Below are 12,599 nucleotides of genomic sequence, written 5' to 3'. Positions count from 1 at the left end.
TGGCCAAGGAAGCCCTGGGTTCAAATCCTCCTTTTGCTCTGAAGCTCAGGAAGTGGTGCATGTTCAGACCCATGAACAGGCCAGCAGCCCCCGAGACAGGATGCTGGGTTGGGAGGGGGGGAGGAGCTCTGGCTCTCTGATGTCTGCCCCCCCGGCCTCTCGGCAGCCAGAAGCTGCAGCAGACCCGACGCAAGCCCAGGCAGTCCGGAAACCTCTCAGGCTGCCCGGTGGCACAAGCAGCCTTCCTGGGGACCACGGAGGGGCCGCCTCGCTTGGGGGAGTCCTCCTCTTCCTTCCTTCCCACTCGCAGCTCACGTCTTCTTGGCTGCATCGCTTTGGTCTGCTGCCTTTTCCAGATGCGCCCTGCGGCCCTGGGCTCCCTCCCCTATCTGGCTGAGGCAGCTGAAGGGCCCACCCATGCCCTGTGGCCCAGAGGCCTGATAGAAGCCACCACCCCCCCTCCCTGGAGGCTGTGATAAAGGAGATGGGAAGGAGGGCATTGCTGCGGGGCAGCCTCTGGGGGGGCCTCTGCCCTGTGCGGGGGGCGGGGGGAGAGGGGAGAGAAGGAAGGGGGGCTGCCCACAGACTCCCACGGGCTTTACCTTTGTTCTGTGAGGAGGCTTCCTTCCCAGAGAGGGCTGTGAGGAGATGTGGCAGTGGATTCCCTCTCGGGAACTCTGCTGATCCCAAGAGTGACCCACCTGCAGCTGGGAAATGGCCCAGAGACCAGTTTGGTGTAGTGGTGAAGTGTGCAGACTCTTCTATGGGAGAACCGGGTTTGATTCCCCCCTCCTCCACTTGCACCTGCTGGAATGGCCTTGGGTCAGCCATAGCTCTCTTATCAGGGAGAACCGGGTTTGATTCCCCACTCTTCCACTTGCACCTGCTGGAATGGCCTTGGGTCAGCCAGAGCTCTACTATCTGGGAGAACCGGGTTTGATTCCCCACTCCTCCACTTGCACCTGCTGGAATGGCCTTGGGTCAGCCAGAACTCTCTTATCTGGGAGAATCCGGTTTGATTCCCCACTCCTCCACTTGCACCTGCTGGAATAACCTTGGGTCAGCCATAGCTCTCGTATCTAGGAGAACTGAGTTTGATTCCCCCCCTCCTCCACTTGCACCTGCTGGAATGGCCTTGGGTTAGCGAGAGCACTCTTATCTGGGAGAATCGGGTTTGATTCCCCACTCCTCCACTTGCACCTGCAGGAATGGCCTTGGGTCAGCCAGAGATCTCTTATCTGGGAGAACCGGGTTTGATTCCCCACTCCTCCACTTGCACCTGCTGGAATGGCCTTGGGTCAGCCAGAGCTCTCTTATCTGGGAGAACCAGGTTTGATTCCCCACTCCTCCACTTGCAGCTGCTGGAATGGCCTTGGGTCAGCCAGAGCTCTCCTATCTGGGAGAACCGGGTTTGATTCCCCACTCCTCCACTTGCACCTGCTGGAATGGCCTTGGGTCAGCCAGAACTCTCTTATCTGGGAGAATCCGGTTTGATTCCCCACTCCTCCACTTGCACCTGCTGGAATAACCTTGGGTCAGCCATAGCTCTCTTATCTAGGAGAACTGAGTTTGATTCCCCCCCTCCTCCACTTGCACCTGCTGGAATGGCCTTGGGTTAGCGAGAGCACTCTTATCTGGGAGAATCGGGTTTGATTCCCCACTCCTCCACTTGCACCTGCTGGAATGGCCTTGGGTCAGCCAGAGATCTCTTATCTGGGAGAACCGGGTTTGATTCCCCACTTCTCCACTTGCACCTGCTGGAATGGCCTTGGGTCAGCCAGAGCTCTCTTATCTGGGAGAACCAGGTTTGATTCCCCACTCCTCCACTTGCACCTGCTGGAATGGCCTTGGGTCAGCCAGAGCTCTCCTATCTGGGAGAACCGGGTTTAATTCCCCACTCCTCCACTTGCACCTGCTGGAATGGCCTTGGGTCAGCCAGAGATCTCTTATCTGGGAGAACCGGGTTTGATTCCCCACTCCTCCACTTGCACCTGCTGGAATGGCCTTGGGTCAGCCAGAGCTCTCTTCTCTGGGAGAACCAGGTTTGATTCCCCACTCCTCCACTTGCAGCTGCTGGAAAGGCCTTGGGTCAGCCAGAGCTCTCCTATCTGGGAGAACCGGGTTTGATTTCCCACTCCTCCACTTGCAGCTGCTGGAATGGCCTTGGGTCAGCCAGAGCTCTCCTATCTGGGAGAACCGGGTTTGATTTCCCACTCCTCCACTTGCACCTGCTGGAATGGCCTTGGGTCAGCCAGAGCTCTCCTATCTGGGAGAACCGGGTTTGATTCCCCACTCCTCCACTTGCACCTGCTGGAATGGCCTTGGGTCAGCCAGAACTCTCTTATCTGGGAGAACCGGGTTTGATTCCCCCCTCCTCCACTTGCACCTGCTGGAATGGCCTTGGGTTAGCCAGAGCATTCGCAGGAGTTGCCCTTGAAAGGGCAGTTTCTGTCAGAGCTCAGAGTCAGGGTGTCTGTTGTAAAGGGGGGGGGAAGGTAAAGGAGATTGTGACCGCTCTGAAACTCTGAGATTCAGAGTATAGGGTGGGATATAAATCCAATATCTTCTTCTTCTTCTAGGCCCAACCGCGCAGAAGGTTCAGGCAGGATCAAATCCTCGGAAGCCCTTTTCTTCCATCCGTCCTGCTATGAGCCTCAGGACTCCGGCCTCCATTTCCTCAGGGCCTTTCTGGTGTTTGAGGTTCAGGGACAGGCCACAGCTCAATGGCAGAGCCTCTGCCTGGCATGCAGAAGGTCCCCAGTTCAATCCCCAGGAGCATCTCCAGTTAAAAGGACCAGGCAGGAGGGGATGGGAAAGATTTCCTCCTGAGTGTCGCTGCCAGAGCTGCTTGGCATGCAGAAGGTTCCAGGTTCGATCCCCAGCAGCATCTCCAGTTGGAGGAACCAGGCAGCAGGTGCTGTGAAGACCTCTCTCTGCCTGCTGAGACCCTGGAGGGCTGGTGCTGGTCTGAGTAGACAACACTGCCCTGGATGGACCAAGGGTCTCCTTCAGTGCAAGGCAGCTTCAATGTGTCCAGGCATTCAGGTCCACATTCTTCAGCCACAATGCACAAGCGACACACGTGTTTGCGGCTCGTGCAGGAGTGGCCAAACCAGGGCTTCTCTTATGTTCTTATGTGACACAGAGTGTTGGACTGGAGGGGACATTGGCCTGATCCAACAGGGCTTCTCTTATGTTCTCATGTGACACAGAGTGTTGGACTGGAGGGGCCAGTGGCCTGATCCAACAGGGCTTCTCTTATGTTCTTATGTGACACAGAGTGTTGGGCTGGATGGGCCACTGGCCTGATCCAACAGGGCTTCTCTTATGTTCTTATGTGACACAGAGTGTTGGACTGGAGGGGCCAGTGGCCTGATCCAACAGGGCTTCTCTTATGTTCTTATGTGACACAGAGTGTTGGACTGGAGGGGCCACTGGCCTGATCCAACAGGGCTTCTCTTATGTTCTTATGTGACACAGAGTGTTGGACTGCAGGGGCCATTGGCCTGATCCAACATGGCTTCTCTTATGTTCTTATGTGACACAGAGTGTTGGACTGGAGAGGCCACTGGCCTGATCCAACAGGGCTTCTCTTATGTTCTTATGTGACACAGAGTGTTGGACTGGAGGGGCCATTGGCCTGATCCAACAGGGCTTCTCTTATGTTCTTATGTGACACAGAGTGTTGGACTGGAGGGCCCACTGGCCTGATCCAACAGGGCTTCTCTTATGTTCTTATGTGACACAGAGTGTTGGACTGGAGGGGCCATTGGCCTGATCCAACAGGGCTTCTTTTATGTTCTTATGTGACACAGAGTGTTGGACTGGAGGGGCCACTGGCCTGATCCAACAGGGCTTCTCTTATGTTCTTATGTGACACAGAATGTTGGACTGGAGGGGCCACTGGCCTGATCCAACAGGGCTTCTCTTATGTTCTTATGTGACACAGAGTGTTGGACTGGAGGGGCCATTGGCTTGATCCAACAGGGCTTCTTTTATGTTCTTATGTGACACAGAGTGTTGGACTGGAGGGGCCACTGGCCTGATCCAACAGGGCTTCTCTTATGTTCTTATGTGACACAGAGTGTTGGACTGGAGGGGCCATTGGCCTGATCCAACAGGGCTTCTCTTTTGTTCTTATGTGACACAGAGTGTTGGACTTGAGGGGCCACTGGCCTGATTCAACATGGCTTCTCTTATGTGACACAGAGTGTTGGACTGGGTGGGCCACTGGCCTGATCCAATAGGGCTTCACTTATGTTCTTATGTGACCCAGAGTGTCGGACTGGAGGGGCCACTGGCCTGATCCAACACGGCTTCTGTTATGTTCTTATGTGACACAGAGTGTTGGACTGGAGGGGCCATTGGCCTGATCCAACAGGGCTTCTCTTATGTTCTCCTGTGACACAGAGTGTTGGACTGGAGGGGCCATTGGCCTGATCCAACAGGGCTTCTCTTTTTTTCTTATGTGACACAGAGTGTTGGACTGGAGGGGCCACTGGCCTGATCCAACAGGGCTTCTCTTATGTTCTTATGTGACCTAGAGTGTTGGACTGGAGGGGCGATTGGCCTGATCCAACAGGGCTTCTCTTATGTTCTTATGTGACACAGAGTGTTGGACTGGAGGGGCCACTGGCCTGATCCAACAGGGCTTCTCTTATGTTCTTATGTGACACAGAGTGTTGGACTGGAGGGGCCATTGGCCTGATCCAACAGGGCTTCTCTTATGTTCTCATGTGACACAGAGTGTTGGACTGGAGGGGCCATTGGCCTGATCCATCAGGGCTTCTCTTATGTTCTTATGTGACACAGAGTGTTGGACTGGAGGGGCCAGTGGCCTGATCCAACAGGGCTTCTCTTATGTTCTTATGTGACACAGAGTGTTGGACTGGAGGGGCCACTGGCCTGATCCAACAAGGCTTCTCTTATGTTCTTATGTGACACAGAGTGTTGGACTGGAGGGGCCACTGGCCTGATCCAACAGGGCTTCTCTTACGTTCTTATGTGACACAGAGTGTTGGACTGGAAAGGCCACTGGCCTGATCCAACAGGGCTTCTCTTATGTTCTTATGTGATACAGAGTGTTGGACTGGATGGGCCATTGCTCTGACCCAGCAGGGCTCTTCTGATGTTCTTCTCAGGGGAAGGCCTCAGCCTCTCTGCCCTGTTGTTGGCCCTCCAGAGGAACTGGCTGCCCACTGTGTGAGACAGAAGGCTGGACTAGGTTGACCCTCACTGGTCTGACCCAGCAGGGCTCTTCTGATGTTCTGCTCAGGGGAAGGCCTTGGCCTCACTGCCCTGTTGTTGCCCCTGAAATTCTTGCTGCTGGTCACTAATGTACTCATGGACCCTGCTGGTCACTAAGGTGCTCATGGACCTTCCTGTAGGGTAGTCTTTCTCTGCCCCTCACCAAAAGAGGGTTTGGGCAGAGAACACCTCCTAGAATCAGAGGAGGCCATGAATGTTGCTAAAAGAGCCCAATAGCAAATGTCAGTCCCCTTCCTCTGTAATGGAGCTCTCTCCCCTCCCTCCCCTGCCTTCTGCTAGCCAAAAGGGCTTGCAAAGAGCAGCTGGAGGAAGACATCCCTCCCAAACAGGGGCTGGGTGAGCTGCATGTGCCATGACTCTGCACTTTTGCCCTGCCTCCCGTTCTGCTGAGTCACAGCTGAGTCATGCCTGGCTCCTCTGATACCTTAGCTGGCTTCAGGCAGACCCTTTTCTCCGCTTGAGATAAAGCCCCTGCCCTGGGGCTCGCCCAGGCGGTGCTTGGATTCTGACACCACAGAAACGAAATCTGCTGAGCCACGATTGCAGGGAATGCTTGAGGCACCCCTCTAGATCCAAGCAGATGGCTGGGGGGCGTTGGAGATACTGGCAAGGCAAACGGCCTTGGGCTCAGCAACACTCACAAGCTCAGGGAAGCCACCTTTGCTGAGCCTCTGGAGGGCCAACAACAGGGCATGGAGGCCAAGGCCTTCCCCAGGGTTGTGTTCTGGCTCTGGCCAAGGCTAGTGGCCCCTGATGGACCTCTCCCTCTTCAAGCTCTCTGAAACCCTTTGAAAGCTGTCTGTGCTCATGGCCATCACTACATCCTTTGGCAATTACTCACTGAGAGAAGAAGTATTGCCTTTTGCCTGCCCTGAACAAGAAGCTGATGAACTTCATCCAGTGCCCACAAATTCTACTATTATGGAAGTGGGAGGAAAAGGTCTTTGATCCATGTTCTTCACCCCATGAATAATCTCATTAACTTCTATCATCTCACCAATCGTGTGTGCGTGTGTATGTGCACACGAACCATGAAGTTGCAGCGAACTTGGTGGGGGGGCAACAGTGGGAGGGCTTCTAGTGTCCTGGCCCCACTGGTGGACCTCCTGATGGCACGTGTTTTTTTGGCCCCTGTGTGACACAGAGTGTTGGACTGGATGAGTCACTGGCCTGATCCAACAGGGCTTCTCTTATGTTCTTATGAGACGCAGAGTGTTGGACTGGATGGGCCACTGGCCTGATCCAATATGGCTTCTCTTATGTTCTTATGTGACACAGAGTGTTGGACTGGAGGGGCCACTGGCCTGATCCAACATGGCTTCTCATATGTTCTTATGTGACACAGAGTGTTGGACTGGAGGGGCCACTGGCCTGATCCAACAGGGCTTCTCTTATGTTCTTATGTGACACAGAGTGTTGGACTGGAGGGGCCACTGGCCTGATCCAGCATGACTTCTCTTATGTTCTTATGTCTGGGGCAGTGATGCTCTGTATTCTTGGTGCTTGGGAGGGGGGCACAGTGTGAGGGCTTATAGTGGCCCCACTGATGGATCTCCTGGTGGCACCTAAGTTTTTGGGCCCCTGTGTGACACAGAGTGTTGGACTGGATGGGCCATTGGTCTGATCCAACAGGGCTTCTCTTACGTCTGGGGAAGGGATGCTTTGTATTCTTGGTGCTTGGGGGGGCCACAGTGGGATGGCTTCTGGAGTTCTGGCCCCACTAGTGGACCTCCTGATGGCACCTGGGTTTTTTGGCCACTGTGTGACACAGAGTGTGGGACTGGATGGGCCACTGGCCTGATCCAACATGGCTTCTCTTATGTCTGGGAAGTGATGACCTGTATTCTTGGTGCTTGGGGGTGGGGCACAGTGAGAGGGCTTCTAGTGTTTTGGCCCCACTGAAGGACCTCCTGAAGGCACCTGCGTTTTGGCCACTGTGTGACACAGAGTGCTGGGCTGGATGGACCATTGGCCTGATTCAACATGGCTTCTCTTATGTTCTTATGTCTGGGAAGCGATGACCTGTATTCTTGGTGCGTGGAGGGTGGGGCACAGTGAAAAGTCCTGTTGGATCAGGTCAATGGCCCCTCCAGTCCAACACTCTGTGTCACATAAGAACATAAGAGAAGCCCTGATAAAGAAGGGAAGCTGCCCAATTCTTTCTTTGAGTTGATTAAACAGGAAAATCTAGAAGACATTTGGAGAAAGTTCAACCCTGAGGTAAGAGACTATACATTTTTCTCAGCAAGGCATAATTCTTTTTCCAGAATTGACATGTTGTGGGGTTCCCAAGGCTTGGGCCTCATAACAAAAAAAATTGAGATTCTTCCAAAGGTTTGGGCGGACCATAATCCAATATGCTGGTCCACAAAATTGCAAAGAAAATCAAGAAGATGGAGAATTAATGAGGATTTACTACAAAATAAAGACACTGTGTCATTTTTAGAAAAGGAGACTGCAGCATTCTTCCAAATAAATGAAACGGATGATATGAAGTATCAAACAGTATGGGACACTTATAAAGCAGTAATGAGGGGTATATTAATTACATTGAATAATAAAGACAAAAGAGCAAGAGAAGAAAGGCTATCAGCACTGCAAAATGAAATAAATAAAAAAGAAAAGGATTTAAAAAAAAGACCAGGGAAGAAAAAATTAATAAAAGAAATTACGATATTACAATCCCAAGTTAAACATTTGCTGAATAAAGAACTAGAATGGAATTTAAAAAATTTGAAACAGAAATCGTTTGAAAGTGCAAACAAACCTGGTAAATACCTGGCCTGGCAATTAAAAAGAAAGAAAGAAAATAAGACTATAAATAAAATTATGGCAAATGGGAAAACAGTAGCGGATCAAGAAGGAATTAAAAGAGAATTCTTTAAATACTATGCAAATTTATTCAAGGGTGTGAACGTAAGTAAAGAAAAAGTGGAAGAGTATCTACGAAACATCCAGGTGGCACCTTTGACGGAATGGATCAGGCCAGTGGCCCCTCCAGTCCAACACTCTGTGTCACATAAGAACATTAGAGAAGCCCTGCTGGATCAGGCCAGTGGCCCCTCCAGTCCAACACTCTGTGTCACATAAGAGAAGCCCTGTTGGATCTGTCCAATGGCCCCTCCAGTCCAACACTCTGTGTGTCACATAAGAACATAAGAGAAGCCCTGTTGGATCAGGCCAGTGGCCCCTTCAGTCCAACACTCAGTGTCACATAAGAACATAAGAGAAGCCCTGTTGGATCAGGCCAGTGGCCCCTCCAGTCCAACACTCTGAGTCACATAAGAACATAAGAGAAGCCCTGTTGGATCAGGCCAGTGGCCCCTCCAGTCCAACACTCTGTGTCACATAAGAACATAAGAGAAGCCCTGTTGGATCAGGCCAGTGGCCCCTCCAGTCCAACACTCTGTGTCACATAAGAACATAAGAGAAGCCCTGTTGGATCAGGCCAGTGGCCCCTCCAGTCCAACACTCTGTGTCACATAAGAACATAAGAGAAGCCCTGTTGGATCAGGCCAGTGGCCCCTCCAGTCCAACACTCTGTGTCACATAAGATCATAAGAGAAGCCCTGTTGGATCAGGCCAATGGCCCCTCCAGTCCAACACTCTGTGTCACATAAGAACATAAGAGAAGCCCTGTTGGATCAGGCCAATGGCCCCTCCAGTCCAACACTCTGTGTCACATAAGAACATAAGAGAAGCCCTGTTGGATCAGGCCAGTGGCCCCTCCAGTCCAACACTCTGTGTCACATAAGAACATTAGAGAAGCCCTGTTGGATCAGGCCAGTGGCCCCTCCAGTCCAACACTCTGTGTCACATAAGAACATAAGAGAAGCCCTGTTGGATCAGGCCAATGGCCCATCCAGTCCAACACTCTGTGTCACATAAGAACATAAGAGAAGCCCTGTTGGATCAGGCCAGTGGCCCATCCAGTCCAACACTCTGTGTCACATAAGAACATAAGAGAAGCCCTGTTGGATCAGGCCAGTGGCCCCTCCAGTCCAACACTCTGTGTCACATAAGAACATAAGAGAAGCCCTGTTGGATCAGGCCAGTGGCCCATCCAGTCCAACACTCTGTGTCACACATAAGAACATCAGAGAAGCCATATTGGATCAGGCCAGTGGCCCCTCCAGTCCAACACTCTGTGTCACATAAGAACATTAGAGAAGCCCTGTTGGATCAGGCCAGTGGCCCCTCCAGTCCAACACTCTGTGTCACATAAGAACATTAGAGAAGCCCTGTTGGATCAGGCCAATGGCCCCTCCAGTCCAACACTTTGTGTCACATAAGAATACAAGAGAAGCCCTGTTGGATCAGGCCAGTGGCCCCTCCAGTCCAAAACTCTGTCACATAAGAAAAGCCCTGTTGGATCAGGCCAATGGCCCCTCCAGTCCAACACTCTGTGTCACATAAGAACATAAGAGAAGCCCTGTTGGATCAGGCCAGTGGCCCATCCAGTCCAACACTCTGTGTCACACACTGGCAAAAAATTTTATATATACACACACACTGTGACTAATAGCCACTGATGGAACTGTGCTCCATATTTTTATCTAAACCCCCCTTGAAGGTGGCTATACTTGTGGCCTCCTGTGGCAGTGAGTTCCACATGTTAATCACCGTTTGGGTGAAGGAGAACGCGTTCAGTAAGTTCTGTATCTCTTGAAAATGTATATTGAGCAATACAATAAAAACATAGAGACCTACAAACAAACAAACCTGTTCCACGGATAAAAACAGGAACCCTCAATGCAAACGTAGCAGCTGCCTTTCTCACATGCAACCTGGCCCTACAGCGCCACCTTCTGGAACTGGCTGTGCCTAGCAGGGTCTTTGTTCATAAGAACATAAGAGAAGCCCTGTTGGATCAGGCCAGTGGCCCCTCCAGTCCAACACTCTGTGTCACATAAGAACATAAGAGAAGCCCTGTTGGATCAGGCCAGTGGCCCCTCCAGTCCAACACTCTGTGTCACATAAGAACATAAGAGAAGCCCTGTTCGATCAGGCCAGTGGCCCCTCCAGTCCAACACTCTGTGTCACATAAGAACATAAGAGAAGCCCTGATGGATCAGGCCAGTGGCCCCTCCAGTCCAACACTCTGTGTCACACAGTGGCCAATATATGTTTGTGTGTGTGTATATACACACACACATATATATATATACTGTAGCTAATAACCACTGATGGACCTCTGCTCCATATTTTTATCCAATCCCCTCTTGAAGGTGGCTATGCTTGTGGCTGCCACCACCTCCTGTGGCAGTGGGTTCCACATGTTAATCACCCTTTGGGTGAAGAAGGACTTCCTTTCAGCCGTTCTAACCCGACTGCTCAGCAATTTCATTGAATGCCCATGCGTTCTTGTATTGTGAGAAAGGAACAAAAAGGACTTCTTTCTCCATCCCATGCATAATCTTGCCAACCTTCATTCGTAAGGTGGCTTTCAAATCACAATACTTTCTGGCCCCTGACCCCATCTCTGGAGTGGGTGCTGCTCCGTTAACCAGTTTCTCTTTTAATATGTTGCTTTTGTTGAATTTGCCACTGGAGTGATTGGAGAGTCATATCCACAACATTTCTCTTTCATTCCTAATACAGGAATACAGCTTCAAGAGGGGGTTAGATAAAAATATGGAGCAGAGGTCCATCAGTGGCTATTAGCCACAGTGTGTATACGTATGTGTGTGTGTGTGTGTGTGTGTATATATACATATATATACACACACACACAATTTTTTTGGCCACTGTGTACACAGAGTGTTGGACTGAATGGGCCATTGGCCTGATCCAACATGGCTTCTTATGTTCTTAGGAAGGGGGCCATGGCCTAATGGGGCTTGCTGAAACTTGGTGGGATGACACCCACCTTTGGAATATTAGGATTCAGGGGTTCAACTTATTTAAAAGGGACAGACAAATAAGGAAGGGCAGAGGTGTTGCATTATATGTAAAGGTGGCACATACTTGTGAGGAAATGCATGAATCTGAGCATGGCAGCTCAGTTGACAGTCTCTGGGTAAATTTAATTCAATTTGCGATTTATAGCCTGCCCTATCCCGCAAAGCAGGCTCAGGGCAGCTTACAACATTAAAACATTGCAACAACAATAAATAAAACATATCAAATTAAACATTAAAAATAAAAGGAGTAAGAAGTAACAGGTGCTGGGTGAACCCTGTTCTTCTGGAGCAGAGACAGAGTTTGAAGCCCCACTGGTGGACCTCCTGATGGCACCTGGGTTTTGGCCCCTGTGTGACACACAGTGTTGGACTGGAGGGGCCATTGGCCTGATCCAGCAGGGCTTCTCTTATGTTCTTATGTCTGGGGCAATGATGCTCTGTATTCCTTGTGTTTGGAGGGGGGCATAGTGGGAGGACTTCTAGTGTCCTGGCCCCACTGATGGACCTCCTAATGGCACCTGGGTTTTGGCCCCTGTGTGACACAGAGTGTCGGACTGGCCTGATCCAACAGGGCTTCTCTTCTGTTCTTATGTTACACAGAGAGTTGGACTGGATGAGCCACTGGCCTGATCCAACAGGGCTTCTCTTATGTTCTCATGTGACACAGAGTGTTGGACTGGAGGGCCATTGGCCTGATCCATCAGGGCTTCTCTTATGTTCTTATGTGACACAGAGTGTTGGACTGGAGGGGCCACTGGCCTGATCCAACAGGGCTTCTCTTATGTTCTTATGTGACACAGAGTGTTGGACTGGAGGGGCCACTGGCCTGATCCAACATGGCTTCTCTTATGTTCTTATGTGACACAGAGTGTTGGACTGGAGGGGCCACTGGCCTGATCCAACATGGCTTCTCTTATGTTCTTATGTGACACAGAGTGTTGGACTGGAGGGGCCACTGGCCTGATCTAGCAGGGCTTCTCTTATGTTCTTCTGTCTGGGGCAGTGATGCTCTGTATTCATGGTGCTTGGGGGGGGGGCAACAGTGGGAGGGCTTCTCTGGCCCCACTGATGGACCTCCTGATGGCACCTGGGTTTTTTGGTCACTGTGTGACACAGAGTGCTGGACTGGAGGGGCCATTGGCCTGATCCATAAGAACATAAGAGAAGCTATGTTGGATTAGGCGAATGGCCCATCCAGTCCAACACTCTGTGTCACACAGTGGCCAGTATATGTGTGTGTGTATATATATGTGTGTGTGTGTATACACACACACACACATACTCTCTCTCTCGGCTTGACTTCGCGAATGAAGATTTAACACATACACACTGTGGCTAATAGCCACTGATGGACCTCTGCTCGATGCTTATCCAATCCTTTCTTAAAGCTGTCTATGCTTGTAGCCGCCACCACCTCCTGTGGCAGTG

General features: G+C 51.2%; 1 long non-coding RNA gene across 1 annotated transcript in view; it reads left to right on the top strand.

The window, feature by feature from the left end:
- Positions 1 to 12,599, top strand: part of LOC132591008 (uncharacterized) — a 182,221-nt gene that overhangs the window by 13,858 nt on the left and 155,764 nt on the right. The window lies entirely within an intron of this gene.

Source organism: Heteronotia binoei, unplaced genomic scaffold (assembly GCF_032191835.1).
Source record: "Heteronotia binoei isolate CCM8104 ecotype False Entrance Well unplaced genomic scaffold, APGP_CSIRO_Hbin_v1 ptg001301l, whole genome shotgun sequence".
Taxonomy (NCBI): Eukaryota; Metazoa; Chordata; class Lepidosauria; order Squamata; family Gekkonidae; genus Heteronotia; species Heteronotia binoei.
The sequence above is the reverse complement of the archived record's forward strand: the minus strand, read 5'-3'. Positions and strand labels throughout refer to the sequence as shown.